This window comes from Beta vulgaris, chromosome 3 (genome assembly GCF_026745355.1).
Source record: "Beta vulgaris subsp. vulgaris cultivar EL10 chromosome 3, EL10.2, whole genome shotgun sequence".
NCBI lineage: Eukaryota > Viridiplantae > Streptophyta > Magnoliopsida > Caryophyllales > Amaranthaceae > Beta > Beta vulgaris.
The window spans coordinates 37,368,468-37,381,757 of NC_079204.1; the positions used below are offsets into that span (position 1 = coordinate 37,368,468).

At 41.4% G+C, this 13,290-nt stretch overlaps 1 long non-coding RNA gene across 1 annotated transcript; it reads right to left on the reverse strand.

The window, feature by feature from the left end:
• Positions 1-3,620: 3,620 nt before the first annotated feature.
• Positions 3,621-6,190, reverse strand: LOC130590726 (uncharacterized). The gene is made up of 3 exons (XR_008968575.1): positions 6,076-6,190; positions 5,917-5,984; positions 3,621-4,043 (listed from the first exon to the last, which is right to left on the reverse strand). It is a non-coding gene; the product is annotated as an uncharacterized LOC130590726 (long non-coding RNA).
• Positions 6,191-13,290: the final 7,100 nt, after the last annotated feature.

Genomic DNA, 13,290 nt, shown 5'->3' on the forward strand with positions numbered 1-13,290 from the left:
TTCCCTCTGACCCCGTTCGTGAAGGATCTTCTTAATGCCTACAACCTGACTATATGTCAGATTTCCCCGAACTCATGGGGAGGGATCATAGCGGTGCAGACAATTTGTGCCATGCTGAGCGTCCGACCTACCATCACTCTATGGCGCAATATGTTTAAGTTAGTCGAGATGATGGCAGGGGAGAATGGTCGGGGCTGGTGGTACTTCCAATCCCGGCAGGGATACAAGGCAGTGCTAGACCTGCCTACCTCTCAGAAAGGGTTCAGGAGGGAGTTTGCATTTGTGTTCTTTGGAGGAGACTGGGGGATCCCTACTGTCCGACCGGATGTTTAGCCGAATCATGAGCTGAACTTTAGGGTCCCGGAGATGTCTGAGGAAGAGGCAGTCGCCGCTATTTATATGCAAACCGAGGCCCAGATAGTCCAAGGGGGAGAGGTTTATATGGCCAGCAACTGGCTACCGAGCTGCCGTCTTTTCAAAAATGAGCATCTTCTGTCGGCGGTCGGGCTGAGCTGGACATTCCCTAAGGGTAATCGGCCGAGGGGTTGTTTTGCTTGCTATTATGTTTCTTTTCTATGTTTTAACTTAGTTTTCCCTGCAGCTTCTTCCTTAGCCTATCTTTTGGAATCCGACCCCGAGATGGCTGACAAACTGAACTATGCTGCAATGAGGGCGGCTCAGCTCAAAGCCGAGCTGAAGGCAAAGAAGCTTAGTGTTCCCCCGACCCCCAAGGTAGGTATTTTTTCTTCCATCAAGTATTTCCCGTCCTTTTTTGTTCCGACCTGATTTTGTCTTTTTGCAGGATCCTTTGAAGCCAAAGGCCTCGAAGAAGAAAAAGGAAAGGGCCCCCGAGAAGGTTGCCCAAACTGAAAAGGCGGTGGCCAAGGCCCAAGCTGAAAGGGCGAAGAAGTCGAAATCCATAGAGGTTAACTGTCCTCGGCCTGAGGGGCAGGCTGAGTAGCTTGAAGATACCCGACTCTCCCTCCACTCTGAGGACTTCTGTCCTATCCAGATCCCCCAAAACACCCCCTCCACTCCTCGTCGATGGCCGACCGACGACACAGAGGAGCTGAGCTTGGCCTTGGCGAAATCTTTTGCCGAGCTAGACATCCATGGGGTGGACACTCGTTGGACCAATGCCATTGACTGCTTGTGCAGTCCCGCCGACCAAGAGCATATTAATGCCACCAGCGGCGGTCGGGAAACCGATGACCTGGTTCGATGTTGGGTTGAGGTATGCATCCACTTGTTGTGCTTGTATTTTAGTTTTTACACCCTTCTCTAAGCGTATTTTTGTTTCAGTTTTCTGCTCGGTTGGCTAACGTGGCCAAGAACCGGGTCCATTTGGCCGAGGAGGTGGCAAACTTGGAAGCGAAGGGTAAGAAACACTTCGATGAAGTCCATGCTGCCATGGAAGGTCAAAGAATCGCCGAGGCCAAGCTGGCCAATGCCGAACGATGTATTAAACGGGACCAAGAGGACTTTCAGAAAGAGAGAGATGGATGGGCTCTGGTCAAGGCCGAGCTGACCAAGGCCAGGGAGGATGCTGAGCTGGCCAAATTGGCCGCTGATGAGCAAACGACTGATGCCCTAAACAAAATTGCCGAGCTTAATGCCAAGTTAGCGGAGCTAGAGGCACGTCCATCTTCGGAGGACGAATGGTTTGCGGCCTAGAAAGAGTCCAAGGCCTGCGAGACATCTGTCAATCAGGTCGGCTCGACTGCCCAGAAGATGGAGGTGGACGACGCCCTTAAGAGAATGAAGGCGGCCTTGGCCAAATCTCATCCATCCTTCTCCTGGGCCGAGGCGATGGCGAGCTACAAAGCTCTGCTGAAGGCATAAGATCGGGCCATCCTCGCTGAGCTAAACATTTCCCTCTCCGATGATGATGATGATGATGAGGAGGTTGTCGAGGAGGTTACTGGAGAGGATCAGCAGCCCGGGGTGGCGAGGTCTGACGAGCTTACCGGGAGCACCAACGAGCAGAACGACCCCCCAACTGCTTAGGCTTAGTTTCTTATGTTGTATTAGTTGGCCCTAGTAGTACCAGGCCTTAGCTTGTAATTCAACATTAATATGTATGAATATGATGATCTTCCATTTTATCCGAGCACCTCTAAGGTTGTCAATTGCAATTATTTTTCTAACATTTCTGCTCAAGTACAGTTATTTTCCGGACTGGTTAAGTCATTTTTTGATAGAGTTTATCAGAATTGACTAGTTAAAATCGACATTCAAAATTGGAACTAACTGGTTAAGTCTTTACATAAATTGAAACTGACTGGTTAAGTCTTTACATATATCTGACCTGAAATGGTCCGAGAAATTATATGCCACACTTGGCCAGTTTACATCTTATATATATGCCCCAATTGTAATTGACGAAAATTAGACATAGAACTTCTTGAGGTTGTCCAAATTCCATGGTCGAGCAAGTGGGACGCCTTCGGGGTTCTCCAATTGGAATGTGCCAGGCTTGATTACCTTGGTAACTTTGTAAGGACAATCCCAGTTAGCCCCCAACTTGCCTTTGAGGTGCGATAGCCTTGTTGCTTCGACCTGCCTTACCACCCAATCTCCGAGCTGGATGGGCCTCGTTTTAACTCGACGGTTAAATTGCCGAATCACTCTCTGTTTGTAGTGGATCGACCTTAGTAAGACATTGCCCCTTGTTTCTGGTAGCAGGTCGAGATTGACAGGCTTTTCTTCTTCATTTTTCCCGAAGTCATAGAAGGTTATCCGAGGTGATGGGATACCAACTTCTACTGGCAGAACTGCTTCACTACCATATACCAGACCGAACGGGGAGCACCCAATTGCTTCTTTAGTAGTTGTCCGAGCAGACCAGAGAACTCCAGGCAGGTCATCTACCCAAGCCCCTTTTGCTGCATCCAAGGACTTTTTTATCCCTTTGAGCACTATCTTGTTGGCAGCTTCAGCTTGACCGTTGGTTTGCGGTCGGGACACTGCTGAGAATCTGGTCTGTATGCTGAAACGGGCACAATATTCTCGAGTTGGTTCGCTGTTGAATTGCCGACCATTGTCTGATACCAGGGCTCTAGGTACCCCAAATCTTGTGATTATGTTTTTCCAGATGAAGGCTTGCACTTGTTTGTCAGTGATGGAGGCGAGTGGCTCGGCTTCTGTCCACTTGGTGAAATAGTCTATCGCCACTATCAAGAACTTGCGCTGACCCGAGGCCGGAGGGAAGGGACCGAGAAGGTACATGCCCCACTTGTCAAATGGTAGAATTACTTTAATGGAGGTGAGGGGGGTGGCTGGAGCTCTAGGAATATCCGAGTGGATTTGGCAATAAAGGCACCTTTTCACCAGTTCTTGTGCATCTGCCTTGAGAGTAGGCCAGTAGTACCCTGCCCTTAAAGCTTTTCCAGCTATTGTCCTTCCACCCTGATGGCTACCGTACGCCCCTTGGTGTATCTCCCTTAGGATGTAGTTTCCTTCTTCGAGAGTTACGCATTTCAGCAGCGGGTGCGTGTATGATTTTTTGTAGAGCGGTTCATCATGCCATAAGAACCAACCTGCTCGGTGTTTGATCCTCTCGGCTTCCTTAACCTCTGCTGGGAGGGTTCCATCTCTCAAATATCTGACCACTTCGTCTATCCAGGTGGATGTCCGATCCAGGGCCAGCTGCTCCTTAGCATTTATGCTGGGCTGGTGAAGCACCTCTGTACCAGCCCGTTTTCCCGAGCTGCTAGGTAAATACACTTAAGATTCACTAATCACAATCAATGCTTAATAAGCCTCGAATTAAACATTTACTCGCAACGGAAACATAACCTGGAAAACGATCCTGGACCTGTGGGTTATTGGCCCACAAAACAAAATCCTTTCTATAAGACTTCAATTACACTGACATTTCGACTAATATTCCCAAATATTGTATACAACGAAATATATCAGAAACTATTCCTTAATTGACTATCTAAAATACAAACTCAATCCATAAGCTACGACGGCATCTTTATCTTGCTTCACTTCAGAATCCTGAGCTCACAACACCAAACCTGCAACAATGTTTGACTCTGCCACCCACCAAGTGACGGCCACAGAAATGACAACACCATCAGCAAAGCTGAGTACACACTGTGTAATAGAAAATACAAGTTTAGGTGTATTTTGAAAACTAACACATAGTTATAGTAACAGATAATCACACTCAACTTAGTTGATATATTTTCACAAAATCAGATCGTTTGGCATGAACGCGAGTGGAGAGGGGTACCACGCAGTACCAGCTGTCTCCAAACTATTGAGGGTCGTCACCCAGCCTTTTATTGTTATGCTTGCAAGACTTACCCGGACATGTCCTATAACGCCAGGAATTGCCCTCCTGGAAGGCAACAGCTAGGGACTCTACCCGCCCTAACTCGGGGTGCCTATTCATGCCTCACTTTCATATTTATAAAATAAGATATTTAATGATTCATACTTGAATCCTCAATACTCATAACATAACACCATATTCGACCTTATCTGGTCTTAACTCATATTTGAATCATTTCCTCATTATCATACCAAATCATATTTTGAGAAATATAGTATTTTCGAACGATTTCGATAATTGAACAAAATGATACTTTTATAACAATCCAATAGCAATTCACAACTAACTCACAGAGATGTATCTATAATCATGGCCATTACCACAAACGATATATGATATCCAAAATTCAATATAACGCCCACGGAGCATTTAAATATATTTTGCTAACCCAAAGGTTACCTCAACTCTATAACAATTATACGAAACCTCCAAGCATCATAACTTGATTTCCCATATCATCTTGAATTATATACGTCTACATAGCCATTCCCCAACAACCATCTCACGATAACACCAATAATCAATAACCAAACTTAAACTAATTCCCAATTCACAAATTATCAACCTTTAGCATTCTAATTTCCTTAATCCTTAATTAATATCTATAACTTGATGATATTAGCTACATCGACTTGCATCCCAATTCATAATCATGATTTTAAATTATATAACTAAACAAACTAATCACAACTGTACCTAAATCAAGCACCTAATTGTGCTACCAACAATTATATTGAGAATATAAAGCTAGCTCGACTCGTAAATAAACCTCAATAAACTGATTTCTATGTTGCACTCAAATCCTTAACCAATATATCAATTCCAACATTATAATCTCCTTCATAATTCCGAATGATACTCCATTCCAAAATCATCCTCCAATAATCACCTCATAACAATAACAATAAAAACAACCAATCTTAACTATTCTAATTATCTTCTTCTAACGCAACCATTATGCTAATAAAACTGAATCCCGCAAATAAAATTAATGAAGTCATTCCCATAACTCATAACTCGACTTCATACATATCAACTCCAACTACAATAATTATAACAGTTTCCCAATTCTAAGATTAGGACTTCCCTCGCATCATCAACAACGACTATCCAATAAGAACGATACAACAACAACAATAGGCAACAGCTTCACAGCAACTCCACCACAACCACAATGACAGAACAACAATAACCCAACAACACTACTACAACAGAGCAACAACAACAATACAACTCCACAACAACTTCACCACACCACCACAACAACTCCACAACAACAATAACATAACAACTCCACCTTAATCATCATAATTACTCCACAAGTCCATGTACTAAACACATTCCATTAAGAACATAATCGTAATGACTTAGTGTATAAGTGTTGTTTAGGTCAAATGAAACATCTCTAATGAACCTTAGCATGTTATACTCATGTAATATACTCAATATACACATAATAAAATACACATCATAAGTAAATTCATTTCATAAACATGCTTTACACTAGAAAGAAACAATCACCTAACTATAGAAGTGGAAATCTCTAGGGTAAAACCAAACTAAGTGTGTACCTTAACTAAGGATGCTTAAAGCCACGAAATTCCTTAATCCACTTGGTTAACTACTCCTACAGCTTCCCCTGAATGTATAAAATGCTAAAGATTAGTTTCAACAAGCTTATAGATATGAAAAACTAAGCTTAAATCAGGGGTGTAAACTGTTGAACTTACAGCAACTTATGTGATCTTTCAGCAAGGTTTTCTATATGAGTTTAAGGTCTAAAGATTGGAACCAAAGCTTGAACTACTTTGTATGGATGTCTAGAAGAGTTCTATGTAAAGAAAATGGGTGTCCAAGAGGAAGCAATAATAGAAAGAGACGAAAACCAGAACAGTTTTTATAGCTGTTCTGGCGGTACCCAGGAGGAGGGAAACCTCTTCTGGGCAAGGTCGGTTTCTTGGAGTTTTTGGGTGATTTTGCTTGAGGTGTTAGCCTAAGGTGTTGGCTTTCATGCATAAAAAGTTCTTTGAGAGATCGACACTTAAGTAGCTTGTAAGCAGCTTTCTTTGAGGATAGGTCTGAGCTGTAATTTCAGCTGGCCAGGTTTTACTATGTAAGCAATTTACCTTATTGAGCCACGTAATTCTTGGGGATAAATGACCATTTTAACCTTAAGACATCCCAAGCATGTCATATATCAAGTTTGGTTAGGTTCTGAGCTCGGATTCAACCCAAAGGCTCTTTAACTGGAAGTTCATCGTACCCGATAAAACAATCTCCAAACGATTTTCATAATCTTAATGTTTAAGGCTCTCAAGGACTTTCTAACTTATCTATTGGTTTCCAAAGCCTTCTTAGCCAATAAGAATGATGGTTCTTATCCTTTTTACCTTTCTTAACCACTAAGAAAGATGTATTTATCCACAACCTTTCTTAACCACTAAGAATGATATACTTATCCACAACCTTTCTTAACCACTAAGAATGATAGTACTTATCAGAACCTTTCTTAACCACTAAGAATGATAGTACTTATCCACAAGCTTTCTTAACCATTAAGAATGATAATGCTTATCCACAAGCTTTCTTAACCATTAAGAATGTAATGCTTATCCACAAGCTTTCTTAACCATTAAGAATGTAATGCTTATCCACAAGCTTTCTTAACCATTAAGAATGGTAATGCTTATCCACAAGCTTTCTTAACCATTAAGAATGATAATGCTTATCCACAAGCTTTCTTAACCATTAAGAATGGTAATGCTTATCCACAGGCTTTCTTAACCATTAAGAATGATGGTCCTATCCACTTTTAGCTTTTAAATAAAGGTTCTTAAAAACAGGGCTATTACAACCTCCCACATGATAGTCCGAGGGGCCGACCCCTCCGCCGAGCTGGCCATACGAGCTAGGGTGTCGGCTTGCTGATTTTCCGACATCGGTATATGGCTGATGTGGAAATGAGAGAGCTTCTTAACGAATTCCTGGGTTTTGGCCAAGTACATCCTCATGTTGTCTTCCTTTGCCTCGTACTCTCCTGAGACCTGACCCACTATGAGTTGGGAATCCGATCGGGCCTCAACTGCTGTAGCTCCTGCCAAAATGCAGAGCTGAAGCCCCAGGATGATAGCGTCATACTCTGCTTCATTGTTAGATCCCAGGAACTCGAACTTGATAGCATACTCCATCTTTTCTCCGACCGGGGGTTTGAGAACTAGCCATGCTCCGCACCCCAACTTGGTGGAAGAACAATCTACGAACAATTCCCACTCCTCTTTTTGGCCGACCGGGGGCCGAGTTGTGCATTATGTTATGAAATCAGCCAAGGCTTGGGCTTTTATGGCCCTTCTGGGCTCGTATTCTAAACCGAAGTCAGCCAGTTGGTCGGCCCAATCGGTCATCCGACTGGAATGGTTTCTGCTTTCAATTACCTTGCGAAGGGGTTGTCCGGTGAGGACTTTGATCTGGTGGGCCTATACGTGAGGCTTCAGCTTTCGACTAGCCATGACGAGGGCGAAGACCATCTTGTCCACCTTGCTGTATTTTGCTTTTTGCCCCTCGAAAGGCGTGGCTAATGAAGTAGACCGGGTGTTGTGCCCCTCCCCTTTCGACCACCACCACAGCGCTGAGAGCGTATTATGATACTGCCAAGTAAATGAACAATGTTTCCCCCGGCAAGGGGGACATGAGCTTCGGAAGCATTGAGAGATGTTGCTTGAGGGAGGTGAAGGCCTGTTCGGCCTCTTTGTCCCATGTGAATTCTTTTCTTTTGAGAGCCTTAAAAAAGAACAAGCTCTTGTCAGCCGACCGGGATAAGAATCGTCTGAGTGTAGCTAGACAGCCAGTGAGACACTGCACTTCTTGACATTCCGAGGGGATTTCATCTCAAGCACTGCCTTGAGGGTTAGCTTCAATGCCCCTCTCATCAACTAAAAATCCGAAGCACTTACCCCCTTTTACACCGAAGACGCATTTCTTAGGGTTGAGCATCATGCGATACTTCCTCAATGTGCTCAGCGTCTATCTTAGGTCGGATGGATGATCAAAGTGGGCTTTGCTTTTGACTATCATGTCGTCAACATACACCTCTATGTTCCGACCCAACTGATCCCTGAAAATTTTGTTAACTGTCCGATGATAGGTGGCCCCAACATTTTTCACGCCGAATGGCATCATCTTGTAACAATAAACCCCTTGAGGGGTGGTGAAGACGGTATGTACTCGGTCGTGCTCTGCCATCGGAATCTGATGATAGCCTGCATTGGCATCCATGAAACTTAAGAGGGCATGGCCAGCCATAGAATCGACCAGCCTGTCAATTTTGGGCAGAGGGTGGTCATCTTTTGGAAAGGCCTTGTTCAGATCTGTGAAATCCACACACATGCGCCAAGCGCCGCTCGGCTTCTTGACTAGTACTACGTTGGCCAGCCATTCTGAGTACTGGCATTCTTCTATGAAACCTGCCTCAAGTAGCTTTTTAACCTCGACCGCCGCGGCCTTGCATCTTTTCGGGCCCTGATGCCTTAGCTTTTGCTTGACCGGCTTGTATCCTTCCTTAATGTTGAGCTCATGGCACATAATACTAGAATCAAGGCCGGGCATTTCTGAAGCTTCATAGGCGAACACGTCTTGGTACTCTCTGAGCACCTCTATCACTTGTGCTCTTGTTTCAGGATTTAGGGCCTTGCCCACCCTAACAGTCCGACCGGGTTCTCCTCCGATCTCTACTTCTTCATCTTCCTCAGCTGGCTGAGGTCGTTCGTACTGTTTGGGGTTTTTCGTGATGTATACCCCGAGGTTTTTTGGTGAACCTTCTTCTCTTTTCCTCTTCTTTGAGTCCTTTTGGACGTCGATTTCAGCTCTGTTCTTCAAACTGTTAAGATAGCATTCTCTTCCGGCCTGCTGATCACCTTGTATTTTTCCAACCTTCCCTTCGTCTGTTTCGAACTGCATGAGGAGTTGGTAGGTGGAGATAGCAGCCTTTGTTTTGTTCAGAGTAGGTCGCCCCATTATTATGTTGTATGGTAAGGGGATGTCGACCACTAGGAAGTCGATTGGTAGGCTTTTTCCTTTGCCTTTCTCGCCCATCCGAGTAGCGAGCTTTATCGATCCGACCGGATGCACAGAGTTTCCCCCGAAGCCTATGAGTGGCTGATCGAGGGGTGTGACATCCTTCTCACTGTACTTCAGCTTTTACAGGCACTCCAGTGTGATAATGTCAGCCGATGAGCCGCTATCGACCAACACACGTTTCACCCTGGAGTTGGCCACCTTGAGTTCGATAACCAGAGGGTCATCGTGGGGTATGACCACCGTCCGGATGGACTCCCCAAAAGTCATAACGGGGCTGTCCGACCGGCTTGGCTTGACTTCCAATACCTGATGATTAAGATTTAGGAGGTGGGCTTTTCTGGCTCGGCCGCTCCCGAGGTGAAGCCACCTGCTATGACTCCGATGAATCCCTCTGTATTTCCACTGTTAGACTGACCGACTTTTGGCTTCCCCTTCTCTTCGTTGGTGTGCTTGAGGTAGCGGTTCAGCTTTCCCTGGTCGGCCAGGTTATCCAGTCCTTTCTTCAGCTCTCTGCAATCTTTCGTGGTATGACCACACTCTCGGTGGTATTCGCACCACTGGCTCTTATCTCGCCGATAGGCGGAGGTCCGGATAGGTAGAGGATGAGGTAGCATAGACTTGTTCTTGATGTCCAAGTAGATTTCTCTCTGATTCTTGTTGAAGCGAGGGTCGTTTCCATGGTCTGTAAATCGGTCCGACCTACCGCCCGTTTTCTGCTGCTTGGGCTGATCCCTATGGTTGCCCTCTTCTTTTCTCTTCTTACCCCCCTCTTCTGAATGACGACAGATGTCCGCTGCTTGGATAAATCTTTGGGCCTTCGCCATGGCCTCAGAAGAGGTCTTGACTTCACTTTCAGCTAATGTCCATCTGAGCCGGCCAGGCTGCAATCCGGACATGAGAGCGGCGAACGCTACTGCGTCCTGCAGGTCGGACACCTTCAGAGATTCTTCATTGAATCTTTTTATGTAGTCGGCTAGATTCACTACAAAAAAAATTGGCTATAGAGGCACATCATTTGGCCGACTTGCCTCTAAAACCCCCTTTTACCATCACATAAACATGGTTGCCTCTAAAGTATATGGTTTTTAGTGTCAAGTATATTCTGGTGCCTCTAAAGATACATTTCAGCATCAGATGAATGTTGGTTGCCTCTAAAATCATGTTTTTAGCATCACATGAATATTGGTTGTCTCTAAATCCATATTTTTAGCATCACATGAATTTAGTTGTCTCTAAAGCCATTTTTTTTGCATCAACTGTAGTTAGTTTCTCTAAAGGCTATGTATTTAGCGTCACATGACTTTAGTTGTCTCTAAAGCCATTTTTTTCAGCATCAACTGTAGTTAGTTGTTTAAAGCCATGTATTTAGGTCACATGAATTTAGTTGTCTCTAAAGCTATTTTTTCAGCATCAACTGTAGTTAGTTGTCTCTAAAGCGATGTATTTAACGTCACATGAATTTAGTTGTCTCTAAAGCCAATTTTTTTAGCATCAAATTTAGTTAGTTGTCTCTAAAGCCATGTATTTAGTGTCATATAATATTTCATAGCGACACACTCACAAGTTCCACAAATAAACAATAGTTTATTCTAGATATTAAAATTCCAATAATAATCTACTGTTTTTTTATTAAAAATTTAATAATGTAAGGTTAAAAAAAATATGTTAAATTCACCCATTTACATTGACGGGTCTTATTGTATAGAGATTGTTACGGGTTGATATTATTTTGATTTCGGATAGTCTTTTTTCTGGCAACTCGGATTTCGGATCTTTCAATATCGGATTGTGGCGGATTCGGATTATATCAGATGTCGGGTGTAGGTACTATTCGAATTATATCAAGTTGAATCAGATTGGTTTCAGATTAAAATATCTGAACTGATCAATTAAATTGAACTGAACTAAATTGAGTTGAAAATAAATATTTATGAGAACAGAAAATTGAGAACTGATAAACTGAATTTTCAAAAGACAATTTTCACAATTTCACTACTACAAAAGTCAGAGAAAAGAAATTGAAGAAAGTTGAATATTCCATAAAAATTCAAGGTTCGGTAATGACTAATTTCACTACTATAAGTTTATAAATTTCAATTTTGTATCTTACACATACTTTAATTTGAGTTCGAATATAATTTTCAGACATTTGATGAACTACTTAAGTTTTTTTTTTTTTGAAATTTAAATATTATAGTAATTCTCAAAAAAAATTACAACACAAAAATAACTCCAATAAACTATGCATTAAATTCATATATTCAATAAACATCATAGTCTTACAATAATTACCAAAAAATACAACAAACTTAAAAGAAATGACAAATAGCAATATGAAACAACTCCTCACAAATCTGAAAACCAAAAACAAAAGAATCTGAAAACCAAAACAAAAAATTATGAAAGAACTCCTAAAAAAACAAAAGGAACATACAGGAGAGATTACTAACTAGCACAAAGGTAGAGGATACCTTAATGATACCAACCATAGTTGAAATTACTGTTGTCAATATAAAACTCTCGTCACACTACCAAAGTTCAAAAATTTAAGTCCTTGAAAAGGAAGGGGAAAAAACTACTGAATACAGGAGATCAAGTGAATGTATCCTAAAAATATACTACTGAACATACAAAGTTTCAGAATCTTATTAGAAGACTGAATTTTTATCAAAGGTTCTCTTCATCCTTAACCCAGATACAAAACAAAAGGATAGCTTCACTTCAGCCAGAATGAAAAATAACATATAGAGTTTCAATTTTTTTTAAAAATCTGGAACTGAGAAAACTAAAAGAACATAAAAAACCTCTCATGAGTTTCAAATTGAATATAACTTGTTAACGATTAACTTAAATGGAGTATTGTTGTCTTGATTTAACTTATCGATTCACATAGATATATACCTTGAACTAATCCACTATTAACTTATTTTACGTCGATTATATATTTTCAGTTTTCAAATGCATAAAGCTTAATGACCTCAACTTAGATTTAATTTAAAGGTGGTCGATGATTAAAAAAAGCTTAAGCAATACAACAATTGTTTTCCTCTTTCAATTTTTCTTTTTCTTATTAGAGTTAGACTTGTACCCATATGGCCATATCTACATCAATATAAAAGAGATCTTTACGTTACACGTTGATTAATGGAGTACTTGGTACAGAGATAGATATGCCTTTTCAACCATTAAAGCAAGTACTTGTTGGCTATTGCATTTCCTCTTAGGCTCTTATATACGAGGGTGTGCATGTTTACTAGCTAGGAACAAAAATATGATATAAAGTTGCTCAGTTTATTTTAATAAATATATTCATAATATCAATTTTGTATAACTTTTACAAATTACCTAATTAGATATATTAATGGTCAAAATTGTGTATTGGCAAACATGAAAGTCAATCTGTTGTAGTGATTTAGATACAGAAGAATTATATATTTTGGCAGAATCTCTTGCCCCTGACTCCCTGATGATAGTTGTATGTTGGGCGTTAAAAAAAAAGATAAATTTGTGTTGTTTTTTCCCATAATCTAATAACATCTAAATTATCGAGTAATTTCATAATAAAATATAGATAATTTGATTTTTGAATAAAATAATTAATTATAGCTCTGATTCCCACCATGATTGTCGATACGCATACCGCTAATCGAGCTAAATGTGGTCATCCAGCCCCTAGTTCATTGGAAACTCTTGTACTATCAACAAGGAAAACAAAGACATCAAAGCTAAAAATTAAATTAAAACAATTTTTGAGTCAAACAAATTATAGTAGTACTTCCTTTGTGCCCTATTACATATTTAAGTTGACTTCTTTGGTCAAAGTATAATAATTTTAAAACTTATTATTTTTAAAGGATTTAATGAGATCTATT